The sequence below is a fragment of the Spermophilus citellus genome (genome assembly GCF_964194105.1).
Source record: "Spermophilus citellus genome assembly, chromosome: 2".
In the NCBI taxonomy this organism is placed as follows: domain Eukaryota; kingdom Metazoa; phylum Chordata; class Mammalia; order Rodentia; family Sciuridae; genus Spermophilus; species Spermophilus citellus.
The window spans coordinates 44,684,385-44,700,817 of NC_138183.1; the positions used below are offsets into that span (position 1 = coordinate 44,684,385).

Genomic DNA, 16,433 nt, shown 5'->3' on the forward strand with positions numbered 1-16,433 from the left:
TGCTTACTAACTGCAAGTTACTTCAACTTTCTAGCCTATAGTCACCTATAGTCACCTGTACTTACCACATGGGATCTCATGAAAATTAAATGAGCTGTTTCATGTGAAGTATTTAGCAAGCATCTGACATATTTTGGGAACCTAGTAGATGTTAAACATTTGCAGTGCTTACAGTGAGGCCTCTTATTCATTAATTCAATAATTTATTCATCCATTTATTCTGCCATAACAAAATACTGCAGGCCGGGTGGTTTAAACAGATGTTTATTTTTCACAGTTCTAGAGTCTGGAAAGTCTACAATCAGGGAGCCAGTCAGTTTGATTTCTAGTGAGGGCTCCTCCTGGCTTGCAGCTGGCTGCCTTCTTCCTGTGTCCTTAACATGGTGGAAAAAGGGCTCTTTTTTCCTTTTCCTCCTTCTCCCTACTTTCCTCTTCACCTTTCCCCTTGCTCCTTCTCCTCCTGTTTCCCTTCTCCTCCCTCTGCTGTTGCTGCCACTAATCCTATAATAAGGGCCTACCTCGAATGACCTCATCAATCCCTAATTACATCCCCCCAAAACATTGCACTGGGAGTCAGGGCTTTAATACATCAATTTCAAGGGAACACATTTCAGTCAATGTCAAGTGTCTATACATTTTTTGAGCTAATCTGTGGATATAGCAATGAACTAAATAGACCAAAGTCCCTGTGTCTTAGAGTTTACATTAATTCTAGTAGAAAAAAGTAAGCATGGGTAGATAGAATAACAGTGCCTAGAGACTACACAGTGTATCTCCATAACCTGCAAATATGTTATATTGCAGGGCAAAGGAGAATTAGGTCACAGATGGAATTAAGTTTGCTAATCACCTGTCCTTAACATAGAGAAGGAAACCCAACAGACCCAGGGCAACAACAACAGCCCTTAAAAATGAAAGAGGAAGGCAGAAAAGTCATAGTGATGCTGTAAAAGAAGGACTCAACGTGTCATTGCTGGCTTTAAAAAGGAGGCAAGGGATACGGACAACCTTCTAGAAGCTGGTCAATAACAACAAAAACACAAGAAAATGGATCTCTTCTATAGACTTCAGAATGGAATGCAACCATGCCGACACACTGATTTTAGTCCAACAAGAGCTATGTTGCACTTCTAACCTCCAGAACTATAAGGTAATAAATTTGCATAGTTTTAAGCCAGTAAGTTTGTGGTATGTTGTTCTGCAGCCACAGAATACTAATATAGGCAATGAACAAAACAAGTAAAATATATAGTGTATCAGATTACAGTAAATTCTATGGAGAAAACTGGAGTAAGGAATGTGGCCAGAGTGTGTCAGAAGAAGAGGATGATTGTGATTTTAAATAAGATTGAAACAGGAGGCCTCTGTGACTTTTGAGCAAAGAGCTGAAGGAAGCAAGAGAGTATCAGCCATGAAGCAGCTGAGCCATCAGAAAGACTGCTATAGCAGAGGTCACAATGATAAGGTCTAAGGTAGAAACTTCCCTGGCATTTCTGGGAGCCTAGGAGCATTTCGTAGCATGGATAGAGATGTAGCCCAGAGGGACCAAGGAGGGCTTAAATATAGAATGATGGCCCTTCAGAGCAGATGCTGAAGGTAGAGCCATCCTCCTCCTCCAGTCACCTGGTCACAGGCAGAGCAGCTGGATCCAAGAGTGGGTGAGGTGAAAGTTAGCCAGGGAACACCAAAGACTTCTCCCAGTTGCCAGTCCTCCCTAGGAAAGGAGTTACTACAGGGATAGAAGTGGGATAAATATCTCTCTTTTCCCTAGTGGCGAGGATGAAGTCCAAGGAGAGAGACAGAGACAGTTCTGCTCATGTTTGTTGGTCAAATTGAATGCCCTCAGCTCTGTCCATGATCTGCTTATCTGTGCCCAGATGGATGAGCCCTACCTCTAAGGGCAAAAGTTGTATCTCAAGGTTCTACTTTAGTTTCTGAGTCAAAGAATCTTATTTATCCTTTCTTCTTGACAGGAAAAAAATATCATGTAATGAGAATTCAAGGAGCTAACGTTCTCCTCTGAATTAGGGACTAATGAGTGAGAGAAGGACTGAAAAGGATTAAGTGATGTAATTAAGAGACAGTTTCATCCTAATTGTTCTGCATGAGGGATAAGCTCTTTGCTTGCCACAGTGCCCAAAAAAACCTTTCAATGCAGTGACTGGGGTTTGAGTGTGTAAAGACTGGGACAGCTTGTAAATAAGCTTGTCTTCCTCAGTGACAGAATAAATCTTGCTTGGTGACCGCACTTTTGTAAAAGGTAGTTTTCCTCCATTATGTTTGAGTTTTATATTCACAGTCAACAACATCTTATTGCCCAAATGACATAGAATTACATAGAATCCTTTAATCCAGGTTGATCTCACTGGGCTGTGATTACTCATTGAATTATTCTTGCAATATCAGAGATGACTTGATATTGCAAAATAAGTGATTTTAGAGGTTCTCATTTAGTAGACCTGGAAAAATCTTTTTGAGCCTCCTCAAAAAGAGGAGGACATATATTTTCTCTATATATCTTAGATTCTACTTACTGTTTCCACACCTCCTTAAACTGTAAAGTAAAAATTATAAAATGTAAAAATATGTATTAAGGTGCTATCATAAGAAGAATAGAAAGATAATAGAAGATCCAATTCTTTCATTCAGAAAGGCAGGAAGCTCATATTAGACAACTTCTATGAACTAAGAATTTTTTTTATATTTAGTTTATTCTCAACAACTTCCCTGTCTGCCCTGGGAAGCACATATTTCTCCTCTCCCCTCAACCTACACAGAAGAATACTGAGGCCTAAAGGTCCTAGGTAGACCAAGATCACACAAATAGAGAGTGGAAGGCTGTATGGGTTTTGCTTCAAATTTCATATTTTTTCCATGGCTCCTAGCTTGTTCTAGTTAATCTGCTGAAATTCCAAAGTATTTCCCAATGATTACTGCTCCATTCTGTGTCTGTGGCATTTTTCAATAGTCAGAAAATCTCAAAAAAGGTGAGCCTTTTGCTCCTTTTTGGGTGCCTTGGAAATGGCCATCGTGGGCCTAGAAGGCATCCTTTGGATCCGATATCATTCTTGCCGCCCTAGCCACCAGGGTTTGTGTCTTTCTGCAAGGTTGGGAGCTCTCTTAGACTGTCGGTGTTCCAAATCTTTTGGAGGGAGGGTGATTCTAAAGGCGGCTTGACTTCTCTCCCCCACGTAGCTGCCTTTCCGTAGGCGGCCGCCAGAGGTCCCTGCTCAGCGCCCCGTGGCGATAGTAGAGCCCGGGAGGGTTGTGCGGCGTGCTGGGTGCCAGTGGGGGCTGCTTTTGGAGCCGCGGAGACTGCAGCCGGAGCCCAGCGCGCGGACCAGAAAGTCCCTCGCGTGGATCGGCAAACGTCGCCCCTTCTCCTGGAGCTCACCCTCTTTCTCTTGCTCCTGCTACTGCTGACCCGGCAAAGGGAGCCGACAGGGCCCCAGGCTGAAGGTAAAACCCCACGGTAAGAACCCCGCTCCCAGCGAGGGAAGGTGGCACAATCCCGCAGCAACTCGATTCGGATTGCGTCCAGGCGGCAGAGGTGTGGGGCGCACTTGGGGCCGGTGCAATAGGCACCCTGGAGGTGGTGGACCCGCTCTCTAGCCGCCTTCCGCGGGCTTCCGGGGCTGGAGCCCTCTTTAAACCGTGCCTGCGTCTTGGCTTCTGGCCGGCTCCCCGTGCGCACTTCCCGGGCAGGAACGTGGGTCCAGTTTCTAATCGGGGTCAGTGGCCTTTATTTTAAAAGATATGCCAAGAAAATCTTCCTTTTAGGGTGCAAATCCATCCCGATGCCATTCCGAATCGCGTATGCAGGGTGTGCGCTGGGCTGTGGATGGCGGGAAGACAAACTTTTACAAAAGTGCGTCTGAGCAGGGGGACAGCTTTTGGGCGGCTTGATCTTGAGTGAAGTGGCTCGATTTGGGAATGAGTAGGGAACTCTGTACCCTCAACCGGGTGGCTCCCTAGACCCCCCTCCCCCCGCCCGCTGACGGGATGTTGATGCTTCGCAGAGGGAAGGAGGGTATATACCATAGGACGTACAAATTCTACTGAACTCTTAGGCCAACTGTCAAACACCGGGAATTACAGCCCCTGCCTTTCCCTGCACGATGAAGGTGGAAACCCTTAAACTTTTCTTTGATTTCCCTACCCCACCTTTGGACCCCTGCGCGGAGATTGAAGTGAATGGTTGACTTGTGGCGCCCGACGCTACCAGGGGACCCCCAAACCATTCCAGATCGCTCCAATCCCCATTCCTGACCCCCTCCCATAACCCTTTCCCCAGGGACCCGGCGACCGAGCCACTGAGATTGTGTCGAATGGCCTTTTGTTTCTCCACGTTTCCCCTATTGTTTGCTTTTCCAACATCTGGTGGGGCTTGGGGAGAGAAGGAAGCACCTCTTGCCTCCCTCCCCCTTCTTCCATTGCCAGCCCCTGGGCTAGCTCGGGTTTGGGATCCCGGCTGGGGAAGAAGAAGAGCCCAACCCTACCGAGGCCGCTGCACTTGGGCCTTGTGGTTAGAGGGCGGAGAGAAAGTTGTTCTTTCCCCGCCTCCTCTGCTGCCTGTGGCCCAGGGCTCATTTCTCAGATCTTATCCCAAGGGCGCCGCAAAGGATGAAAATCCGAGAGGGATGCTGCTTTCGAAAAGAGTGGCAGCAAGGTTCTGCTCCAATCGAGGGTGCCCAGCGGTTGGTTCAGGAGGATTTCAATCTCTAGCTAAAGACGTTGTGGCTGGGCCACTGCTAGGGCAATGGAAGCGGGCCAGGGCACCTCTGGTAGTCATAAGGCCGAGGTTCTGGGGTTTGAGTTTCCCAGGGCAGGAAGGCATGTGATTCTCCATAAAGATTGGAGATGCTGATAACTTAGGAACCTCAAGACTCTACTTGGAAATGGTGGTGTAGTGGCTCACTCTAGAGTATATGGAGAGGTTCTAATTTCTCGTAGGGCTCAAGTTCAAACTCCAAGTCCTTTCCCTGCATTGTAGAAAAAGCAGACCACTGCACATGGTGCAGATGGGGCCAGAGCAGTATTCCTGCTTCCAAGCCGCTGAGAACAGTGGCGTGGGATGCCCTCAAGTTCCGTTATGAGTGCGCCTGGTAGGTTACAGGTGGCCCTGTTTGCCTGTAAAAATTAGATACGCAAAACTGATTCTTATTGAGTGTGAACCATTTACTAAGGAACTAGGGTGAAAGCAAATTAGCCACCCTGAAAAGGAAGGTGCCCCAGATGGTTTCTGGAGAGCCGGTTTTCTATCAGGGGAGGCTGAGCCTGTGCACCTGTTGGAACCTATACCTCTCTGTAGCGTTGCGGTTGACCGGTGTTGCCGGTTCCTCCCGCCTCCCCCAGTCCCAATCAGTCTCTCTCCCAAGGAGACTCAATTACATTCTTCTTCTCTTCCTGCTCCCCACCCCCTACTGCAGATTTAATCCAGAGCCTTGTGCACTCCACCGCTGAGCTACCTCCCCATCCCTTGTCCTCCCACTCTCCAACTTTTGATCCCTTCCCAGTGCAGGGGAAGGAGGAAGCTTACGTGGGGACTTTTGTGAACTTTGTACCCATCCAAACTTTTTTTTTTTTTTTTTTTTGGCATGCTGGGTGATGGAACCCAGTATCTACTGCGTGCTGCATGGTAAGTAAGTGCTGTGACCCTGAGCTACATTCCTAGTCCCTACTCAGAGATTTTTAGTGAAATTTTATTGTGCTGGGTCCTGCACAGGTCTAGGTTTACCTTTCCTGACTTAACAGAACTTTTGAGCTTTCATTTAACAGAGAAGTGAGACTGCTAAGTCAGGAATATGGTCACACAGATAACTTTCCCAGCAAGTTGTGGATATTACCAGTAGCATCACCAAAAGAAAAAAAAAAAGCAAAATCTTTGAAGTACTGGGAGACACTTCAATTTCATTATGAAAATGATCACCAAGGAAAGATTCTTTAAATTTAGCAGCAGCAGCAGCAGCAGCAGCAAAACAACAATAAGGCCTTATATAAGAAGGCCTGCTTTGGGTACTGCTTGTTCAAGGAGTACCACAAAACATATTATTTTTTAAAAAACTTTTTTAGATGTTGATGGACCTTTATTTTATTCATTTATTTATATGTGGTGCTGAGAATCTAATCTAGTGCCTCACACATGCTAGGCAAGTGCTCTACCACTGAGCCACAACCCCAGCCCCCACAAAGTATTATTAAAATGTGAAAGGGTATAAGGAAAACAGGGTCCTCATAGGGAAAGATAAGCTTTTGCTTATCTTTTTTAATTTTAGAGTTTAAAAAATTCCCCCCAAAATTATTGTAGAAAAAAATAGAAAACACAGAAGTGAAAATTAAAAAGAAACAAAAAGAAGAGGAGGAGGAGGTAGTTTTATGAACAGCATTCCAGGGAACAATCTTATCCAATTGTATCCTTAATAAATAACTTTCTGAAAGAAGTTGATATACTTTTTAGGATATTTAAGATTGCCATATTGTTCTGTTTATCATCTCCCTAACAATATGCAAGAGGATCTGTTTTGCATATCCTACCCTCTACTTACACTCTCTCTCTATATATATATATATATTTTTTTTTAGTTCTCTTCGGACACAACATCTTTGTTGGTATGTGGTGCTGAGGATAGAACCCAGGCCGCACGCATGCCAGGCGAGCGCGCTTGAGCCACATCCCCAGCCCCTCTACTTACACTTTATATTATTGTTTTTCATCTCTGCCATACAGATGGGAAGGGATCTTTATTGCTGCTTTATTTGCATTTCTTAAGTTGAAAGTGAGATTAAATACTTTTCCTACTTCTTCCTTTATGATGATGCCCATTGGTGTCCTTGACTATTCATTTCAGTGGGGATGTTCTGCTTTCTCTTTTGTTAGATGTGCTCTTTATAAAAGCATACCATTGTGACGGCTGTTCCTGCCACACAATCAGACAATCTATATTGATTAGAAAGTGTCAGCTTTATTTGCCAGTTATCTTCCCTCATGCAGGGAAATATTTGGCAAAACTACAACCATAAATTACTAAAGTAACCACCATCATCCTAGTAATTAGAGCAGGTAAAGGTAGTAGAAATTCATAGGAAAAAAAATCAAGCATATATTTTCTGCTTAGTAGTTTGCATGCCCCAACTCTTTATAGCTCATGCTGCTTTTTCTTTCTTTCTTTCTTTTTTTTTTTTCCCCAATCTGGAAGAACTCTGTGGATGAGTTGTTTTTGCTAAAGGGATTACACTAATTCATTTTATTGTCTGATCCTTCTGCTGATAACCTGTTTGCCATGATCCACAGCTTCTTGTTCATTTAAACATCTCTTCTAAATATTTGGCTGAAATTTACCTCACTTAGGGTAAGACTTTCTTTGGCTTTTTTGGCCAGGAATCCTGCACTTGGAACAATCTTGAATCTGAACTCTTGAGCAATGTGTTGTTAATAGCATTAGCAGGAGAAGTCTTCCAAGAACTGGATCAGGTACATTTCACCCTCATTTGTGTAGCCACTTTCTCTGGCTTAATTCTTGAATGAAGGTAGAGGATTCTGAAATGGAATAGAGGAGAAAGAGAAAGAGAAAATTCATTCATGTAGGTGGCAAATTAAAATAGACAAGAAGCCATATGAGAAGAGTTAAGTAAATAATCTAGGTAATCTGGTTATAAAATAATTTTTTAAAAAGATAAAAGATGAAATCTAAGTAGTATATATTATCAGGAAGGCTATTTTACTTGACTGATAGGCAGTAGTCTTGTAACTGGAAAAATCCAACGTAAAATTGTTTCATAAAATGACTCTAAGTCATTCATTTTAGGCATATATATATATATATATATATATATATATATATATATATATTAAACAGTGAAAATTCATACTTTACTTTCTCTAGCATTTTCTCTGCCTTTAGATGTAGGAATCAGACAGTATGCATCTGGCATGATGAGCACTCTGTTCAGAGTCATAAATTCCCAAGGGTTAAATGAAAGCTTAATGGTCATCGAATTCAATCCTCCATCTAAGTATCACTATGAATACCATTCTTCAAACTACATCATTTAAAACCAACCAAGCTGCCAAGCAAATGTCCAGAAATGTCAACCTTTTTCCTCTGGGAAAGGAGTGAGGGGTTGGCTCTACAGAGCTTCTATAAACTTTTTTAATGTGCTGAACTTTTATGGAATAAACAACCTTGGTCACCAGAGGGGTAGGTCGTTGGGATGTTATATTCTGCAGCATTCTCTACTCCATATCTTCTAGTTATTATTCTGGTGACTTTTGAAGGTGGTAGAGCAAAGCTAAACAAAATGGCCAAAGGAAAAAGGAAGAAAAAGTAGAATAAGATGGAGAGGAAATCTCATCCTTTAAATCTGTCATCAGGACTTTCTAAGAGGCAAATGTGGCTGATGTGCTAAGCTCAGGCTTCATTTAGAGACAACAAACCTTTCATGAACTGCCAGCAGTCTGACTGAGGACAGGATTAATTCTAGGATAGTACAAGCATCCTTAAAAGGAAGATGAAGACGGAGGACAAGGGGAAGATTTTTGGAGGAAATAATAATTTCATTCTAAAAAATATACCTTATTTCCTGGTAAGGAGTGTCGTGAAGTTTTTAAAGTAGTAGAAACATCTTCTGATTTCCACTTGGACGATTTCCCATGCACAACGACTGTATGTTTTATCTTTCAGGAAATTGTATATTCTGCTGAAGTATCTCCTCAGTTTGAGGTTGCCCAGAGGGAGCACCCCAGCTCCTGAGTGTTTCTTCTCATCAGCTTTCACATCTTCCTTTTCTTTATTCTCTTTTTTCAAGCATTGTTTCAGGTACTCCACTTGCTCATGAAGGTTGATTTGGAGTTGTACCAGTTGTTCCTTGTCCCAACTGGAGTTGAAGGTGTTTTGGCTGAAGATATTGATGGCCTGTGTGAACATTTCATAGAAGATATACTTGATGTTTGTCTTCTCAGGCGGGGTGGATAATAGGATCTCTTTGGGTAACTCAAAATCGTGGATTTCTCTGAGACATTCTACAGGAATTGAATTGCTCATCTTGTTCAGAAGCATCAGGTTTTGCCAGGTGAACGTGCTCAAATGAACTTTTAGTAAGTTACAGTCCTGACAGAGGATGTGGGTCATAAACAAATCCACTAGGAGAGCAAGCCTGGTGTACTTTGGGGTCATGTCAACCTTGATATTTTTTCCCCCAAGCCAAAAAATCTCCACACCCAAGGTTGACAATGCTGTTTTAAGTTCTCTTTCATGGGACTCTATATACCTGAATTTCTTTAGGGGGAGGAGTTTTCTCATTTCTCATTTGATGGTTGTCTGGGTTGTAACCCCTTTCTTTTGCCCCTGAGGCTATCTTACCTTTGGTTGACAAAACAGATTTTTTTTTTTCTTTTTTAAGAAAAGTGAGCACAGCATTACCATTGCTTTACCTTAGATGCCTAGATAGCCTATCCGGCCTATCCTAGCACTAAAGAATCTCCATATAAAACTGATACAGAGGGGTTGGGAATGTAGCTCAGTGGTAGAGCACTTCACTAACACAGGAGGCCCTGCGTTTGATCCCCAGAACTGGAAAAGAAAAATAGTTTTTTTAATTAAAAAAGTTACCTACTCTGTTACATAATAGAGATTGATGCTTCAGAAAATATATTTTCATGCCTGGCCTTATAGTCAAAAATCTTCTCTCCTTGAGTTAATCATGGACATTGATTAGATGACTGTGATGATAGTAAGGTCACCAGAGCATAATCTGATTTAGGTTTTTTTCAATCTTGATAAATTAAGTTTTGGTATTTGAATATTTTCTTTTTATTTGTTTTTTCTGAGTCTCAAAAAAAGCCGAACAGAGTTGGTCAATTTAGTGTGGCATTTATCAAATAAAAGACTGACATGGTTTGTTTTCTGTTGCCATTAGAAGAGGTTGGTATTGCACAACTGTTCTTTCCTTCAGTTAAATCCATGCCTTGCTTGCATTTCATATGCCTTAGAAATCTTCCAGTGAGTTGTATATTGGAGAATATTTTTCTGCTTTCAAATGTTTCTTTTTTGTGGTATTATACATTTTCTTTCTTTCTTTCTTTCTTTTTTTAGATATAGTTTAGACAGTTTTAAAACTTTTGCTTGTTGGTTCTGGACTATAAAGATTTTTGTTTGTTCTTGTGTTTGTTTTTCACTAAGGAGGCTAAAGAGTAGAATACCATCCATTTTAGCCAAGCTAATTCACACCTGGACCAGTATGGTAATGATGGTTATCCTCCTTTAACTTGTTTGACCAAATAATCTTCTGATCATGGTCAAAGCAAATGGATTCCTTTCCCTAAGAAAATAAAATGGGATGTCATTAAATGAGTCTAGCTTATTTTATCATTTTTTCTAAAAAAAAGAAATACATTAGTTTTCAACATAGTCATTTAAACATGGTAAGCAGCCAAAATTCCACAACAACCACAGACATTGATTGAAAAAATGGCTTAAAAATTCTTGTCTTAATCAGTTGGCTTTATCAAAGTCTCATTGTGGATAAATGAGATTTCTTAAAATCTTGTCTTTTTGGACTGGTGTCTTATGAATAAAAAACTTGCTGCATATATTACTCTATATTTTCTAGCTATATAAAACCTGATTTCTTAGGCAAATTTCTTGGGGTGACTAAGTTTGAAAGGAATTAGAAAAATGGATCCTTTTTATCAGATTACAAATTGACACAACCTTCAGAGAGGGTAAAATAGTGGAGGCTATGGATCAAAAGCCTTAAAAATGTATATAATCTTTGACTTGGCAATTCGCCCTCCAGGAATTTATCTCCAAGGAATAATGATGATGTCCTTAAAGACTGGGCTCTTAGGAAGTTCATCACCGCTAAAGCATGGAAGACAATTTAAATGTACAGCAATGGTTAATTGGTTCAGTAAACTGTCAATAAAGACTTCTGTGCAAGCACTAAAAATTATGTATGCTACTATATTTGGTCCCTTGGGTAGAATACACTTTGTAGCTTAAAAACAAGATCCTCAATGGTAGATTCTGATGCTGTTTTTTGTTAAATATAGATATATGCATAGATGTACAGGAAAAAAATCTTGAGGTATAAATGCTAAAATTTTTGTGTTGTTATCTCTGACTGGAAGAATAATGAGTAATTTTTATTCTTATATTTCTATTTATCTAAAATTTAAAATTTTCTGTGATCAGTAAAAGACAAGACTATATTTTTTAAAAGAAGATACACTTAAAAATAAAATTATTATATATCTGAAATGGAATCTCTATATGTTTACTTAAACTTGTCCATTCTGGAGTATTTCAAAAGGAAATGTCAGTTTCCCCCAAGGTTCAATTCCAAATTCAGTTGATATGAGCAATGTAGAGTTATGTGGGAGTTCAATATACTATTCTTGAAGCTTTTGATTTAAAAAATACATGTGTATGTATGAATATATACATTTATGATCACATACTCATTTAAACATGCACACATGTACACACCATCTATAAAATGCAAAGTACCCCTAAGGATCATGGGTTACGCTTTCTTTTTTTCTCCTTTATTCCCTCATTCCCTTCCCTTCCCTTCTCTTTTCTTTCTTCTTTCCTTCCTCCCTCCTTGCCCCCGCCCCCCTTTTTTCTTTCTTTCCATCACTGGGAATTGAACCCAGTGGTACTCTATCACTGGGATATATCCCCAGACCTTTTATTTACCTTTTTATTTTTTTGTTTTTCTTTTTGAGACTGGTTCTTGCTAAGTTTCTGAGGCTGGCCTTGAACATGCAGTCCTTCTGCCTCAGTCTCCCAAGTCACTGGGATTATAGACCGGTGTGTTCCTACTGTGCCCAGGGAGGACCATGCATTCTTACATAGCTCATACATCTTCTACCTAAAATCTTCTTGCCTAGTCCCAGTTAGATTTGCTTTCTCTTCTTTTGAACTTTTGCAGTGCCTTGTCTTCTTTAATTATAAGTTTGAAACAGGTAATTGTGTAAGTTTTGCTCTCCTAATCTATTTCTCCACCCCACACCCCAACTTGCCCATGGTGATCAGTATGGTTTGTACTTGTTTAGATAGTTCCGCAATACTAACCAAACTCAGGTTGTTCAATAGCCTTACTATGACAAGGAGTTTCTGCTCATAGGTGATGGAAGTGGCAACATATTTGGCTTTTTTCAACCATTTTGAAGTTCCCGTATTTTTCCGCTATGCATGGTTGTCATTTTTACACTCTCATCCCAAAATTTCCTCCCTTTACTGCCATTCCATATCCTCACTTATTGAAAAAAAAAATTTAAAGCACTTATCACATATAAATCATGCCCAAGTGGCACATAAGGAGGAATAAAGCTTAGTGCATGATCTCAAGGAATTCACAGTTGAAGAAATAGGCACCTTTGGAATGTTTCAAGTAGGAGGATAAAACTTTAGGCCTTCCTGTAGCATGGACCTCCTTCCCCATGTTCTGTAAATGTTAATTGATGATGGTATGACAATATTTGTGACAAAGACGGAAAGATGGTTGGCATGCATGTCTGCCCTCTTCCATCATTGGGATTGTCTGATTTAGCAAATAAAATTACTGAACAGCCATGCAATATTTGATATAAACTGTTACACACACGAAAAAAAAAAAAAAAACATTCTTTGTTTATCCAAAATTCAAATTTATTTTATCTGGCCAGTCTCTTCACCATGCAAGCTCTCTGAGCAGAGTTGGAAAATGATACAGACTTTACTGGAAGCCTTTCCTCTGTGTGCCCTCTCTCCCTCCCTCCCCCACCTTCTCTCCCTTTTTTCCCTTCCTCCCTCCCTCTCTCCTACAGAATTGCATTTGATTTCATTCTCTATGCTGGCTTTACTTGTGCACATGTTTCTAAGAACAGCACATACCCCAAAGAGAACACTGTATACACATATGGATGCATTCACAGATCACTGCGATTAGAAACATTTTGGAATGCTTAGTTACTTGGTCTTGCCTATGTTCTGTTGAAGCCCTGTCACCTGATTGTATCTCAAAAGATGATCAGAAAATTGAATGTCGGTTTAAGAAAACACCTTTATCCTTAGAATGTGTCTGTCACAACTGCCCAGTCTGTCATTAACAGGATGTGATTGGTAATATTAGGTTCTTAGTTCCTTAGCGTGACCTGGAGTGATCTCTGTGTAGTCAGACTGACCTCAGAGGGGAAGCTGATTAGCAGGGGCTGCCCTGTTATTCGTGGAACTATGTTAAGTCTGTGGGGATTATAAGGCTAACAGTGGGGAACAAGGTGCACCTTATTTGTCAAAATGGAGAAATGAGACATTTCAGTCTAGACAAGCTAGCTTTGATTCAGCTCAGAGGCACATGGCATCTGCTATTAAGATTTATTGCTTCCCATGAAGAGGCAGGTTTCAGATCAGGATGAGAGTATCTTGTTGATCATCTTGTTACTTGGTACATTAACATGAGTCATTCTGTTTAGGAGATCAGAAGGTGATTGAGCCCGGGAGAGAGCCCAGGGATAGGAGGTTTGCATCCAGGCCAGGCAGAACTTCCCTCAGGGTGTGTAGACCATGGTCTCCCCAAAGTTGTAGCTGTTATAGTCTGGACCAACCCTGTAAGCTCTATCAACTCAATCTCACTGCCTCCTCATGGGGTCCACCATCTCACAAGGTCCTCTGTCCGTTTCTTGGTTGTATTTCTTTGAATTCTCTGCCTGGTATAGCGGTTTATAACAACTACACAAATAATACACAGATGTGTCCATACTGCAAAAATTCAAACCCTTCAGGGGAAGTGAAGACTGCCTGAAAGCTCAGCCTCACATCATGCTACTCTTCTCTCAAGCCGTAACTTAGTTAACAGTTTGATATGTGACCTCATTTTCTTCTCCCCTTTATACACACGTTTTTATGATAGCACATACAGTTGCTGGCTTGTTTGTTGCTCCCTCCTGAATGTTCAGTAGGACCCTCAAAGATTGAGAGGCCTGGATCACTTCCATGGGTGGGGGTGGGAGGACTAGTAAATGTGTTTATTCAATTGTCAAAATACTATTATAAAAACTGCAATATGCTTTGAAGTCTGATTCTGTAATAGCATAGCACTCTGCACATAGTAGGTGCTCGGTTACTATTTGTTGGATGATTGAATGAAGATAACGAAGCCATGTCTCAGCAGGGAAGTTAGTTCTTCATTTAGTTCTTTTTGTGTAGGGATGTAAGGAGGACAAAGTCAGGTGTTTGGGGTGGACTGAGGAGTTCACAGAATGATAGAGGGCAACTCAAGTATCCATTTCATGTCATCTATTACTTCTGATGCTTCTGTTTTGAAATTTCCTGGGGCTGTGTAAGTCATAAGCACTTTGTATTGTATCTACTCTAGTGACATCAAGCACTTGTGTATTGTTTGGTTGATTCCTCTATCTTCCCCTCCAGACTAGAAAAGTGACTCACTCAGTTTTTTATCCGTGGGCAGCTGTTACATATAGACATTAAGGGTTGAATCAAATGGCTGCCATGTGATTTCTTGTGGTTCTCAAGTCTGATGGATATTTATTACTGTGGGCAACACTGCTGAGTTCTAAGACCAGCCTCCACATGGCCAGTTCTTTGTCCTAGATACTCCCAATAGTGGTCACTTTATCTTATCACCATTAGGGAGGTTCCTGGACAAACTAACACCCATTTCTCTTTTATAGCCCTGCCGAAAACTATGCACAGAGTAACTTCTTACACAGAGATAATTTTGAATCATTAGAAAATGATCCTGGACAAAAAGTATTTCACCATGTGGAATAAGTACTTAAGTAAATAAATATTCACCATTAGTAAAATGTATTCTCTGTTTTGGGGTTACCAGCAGAGACTCCATCCACATTTTTACTCCACTGTAGGCTTCTCTGTGTTTTTTTGAGTCCCAATAGGGCTTTCACTTCTGGAGTAGTAGTAGTAGGACTTTCAGATGGTGACAATGAAAGATGTCACCATCCAGGATAATCCTTCCCTTTATTCACTGAGCAGATGTGGACTTCTTCCTGGACAACCTCTGAAAGTGCCTGTAGTTGGGAAGAAATGACCAGAGTGGACTGGGCGATGGACAGATAAAAATCTAAGGATTTGGTGGTGCAGAGATGAGGGAAGTGTCTTCTCCTAATTACTGTTGAGCTCGTGTGTGGTCATAATGTTTCTTTTTAAAAAAAAAATTTAAAATTTTATTTATTTAGCATAGCACTATGTGCAGAGTGCTATTCTATTACAGGATCAGGCTATTACAGGATCAATGGACCTTTATTTTATTTATTTATATATGGTGCTGAGAATTGACCCCAGTGTCTAATACATGCTAGGCAAGTGCTCTACTGAGCCACTACTCTAGCCCTAAATTTATCTTAATTAGGTTTATATGACAGCAAAATGCATTTTGATTCATTGTACACAATTTCAGCACAACTTTTCATTTCTCTGGTTGTATATGATGTAGCGTCACATCCTATGTGTAGTCTTTACGTGTACCTAGGATAATGATGACCATCACATTCCACCGTCTTTCCTACCCTGTGCACCCCTCTCACTGTCCTTTCTTTTGCCCAATCAAAGTTTCTCCATTTTTCCCATGCCTCCCCCTCCCCATTTTGGATCAGCATCCACTTACCAGAGAGAACATTTGGCCTTTGGTTTTTTGAGATTGGCTTACTTCACTTAGCATAATATTCTCCCACTCCTTCCACTTACCTAATTACTGTTGAGCTCATATGTGATCATAATGTTTCTTGACATTCATGAAGAGCATAGAAAGGCATTTTTATGGGAAAAAAATCAAATGATCTTTCTCTAGGAAGAAGATTCATGTGCTGCAAATTTTTGAACTTCTTTAGTATCCCTCAATGCCTGTGATTGGGAATGGTGTCTAGGAACAATCTAGAGCCAGAGGGGATATTTTTCTTTCTGGTAATACCCCTGCCCTAAGAAGCCTGTGACATGGAGACTCTGATCATAGGAAGTAGGGTTCAGAGAACTTATTTAAACATCAACTATGGAGGTGAGAGCGGTGGCTTGCTTAAGGTCACACTGCTACTTGGGCCGAAAGTTGGGTGGAGATCCAGGGCCCTTCACCTTGACTCCAAAAATGTAAGTCTGTCAGTGTCATGTAGAGAGCTCCCTTCCCTCTGACTCTTTCCAGAGGAGCAGCTCCCCTATACAGAGATAGTTTGTCTCTACTGGAAGGCCAGACAGAGCAGCCATAACTCAGGCTCTTACTGGAATTCGACAAGGGCTTCTCAGCTTTAGTAAGAAGCCTAGCAAAGGAGAAAACCCTGATTTGAGTCTGACACCTCTACTGTTTGTAGAAAGTTATTTATCATTTTATATAAATAAAGACTCCATTTTCTCAGCCTCCTAGGTCAGTGCAGGCCTAAAGTCATTCCCCTGGAAAAGTGTCTTATAATGGGTTTCCTGAGA

At 41.0% G+C, this 16,433-nt stretch overlaps 1 protein-coding gene across 3 annotated transcripts in view; it reads left to right on the plus strand.

The window, feature by feature from the left end:
* The first annotated feature begins 3,253 nt into the window (after positions 1 to 3,253).
* Positions 3,254 to 16,433, plus strand: part of MOB3B (MOB kinase activator 3B) — a 193,478-nt gene continuing 180,298 nt past the window's right edge. For 2 of the 3 annotated variants that reach the window (XM_081275855.1, XM_081275854.1), the window contains exon 1: positions 3,254 to 3,472. The gene's annotated coding sequence lies outside the window, so the exon portion shown is untranslated. The remainder of the gene's footprint in view (positions 3,473 to 16,433) is intronic. The other variant, XM_081275856.1, reaches the window with a different exon arrangement.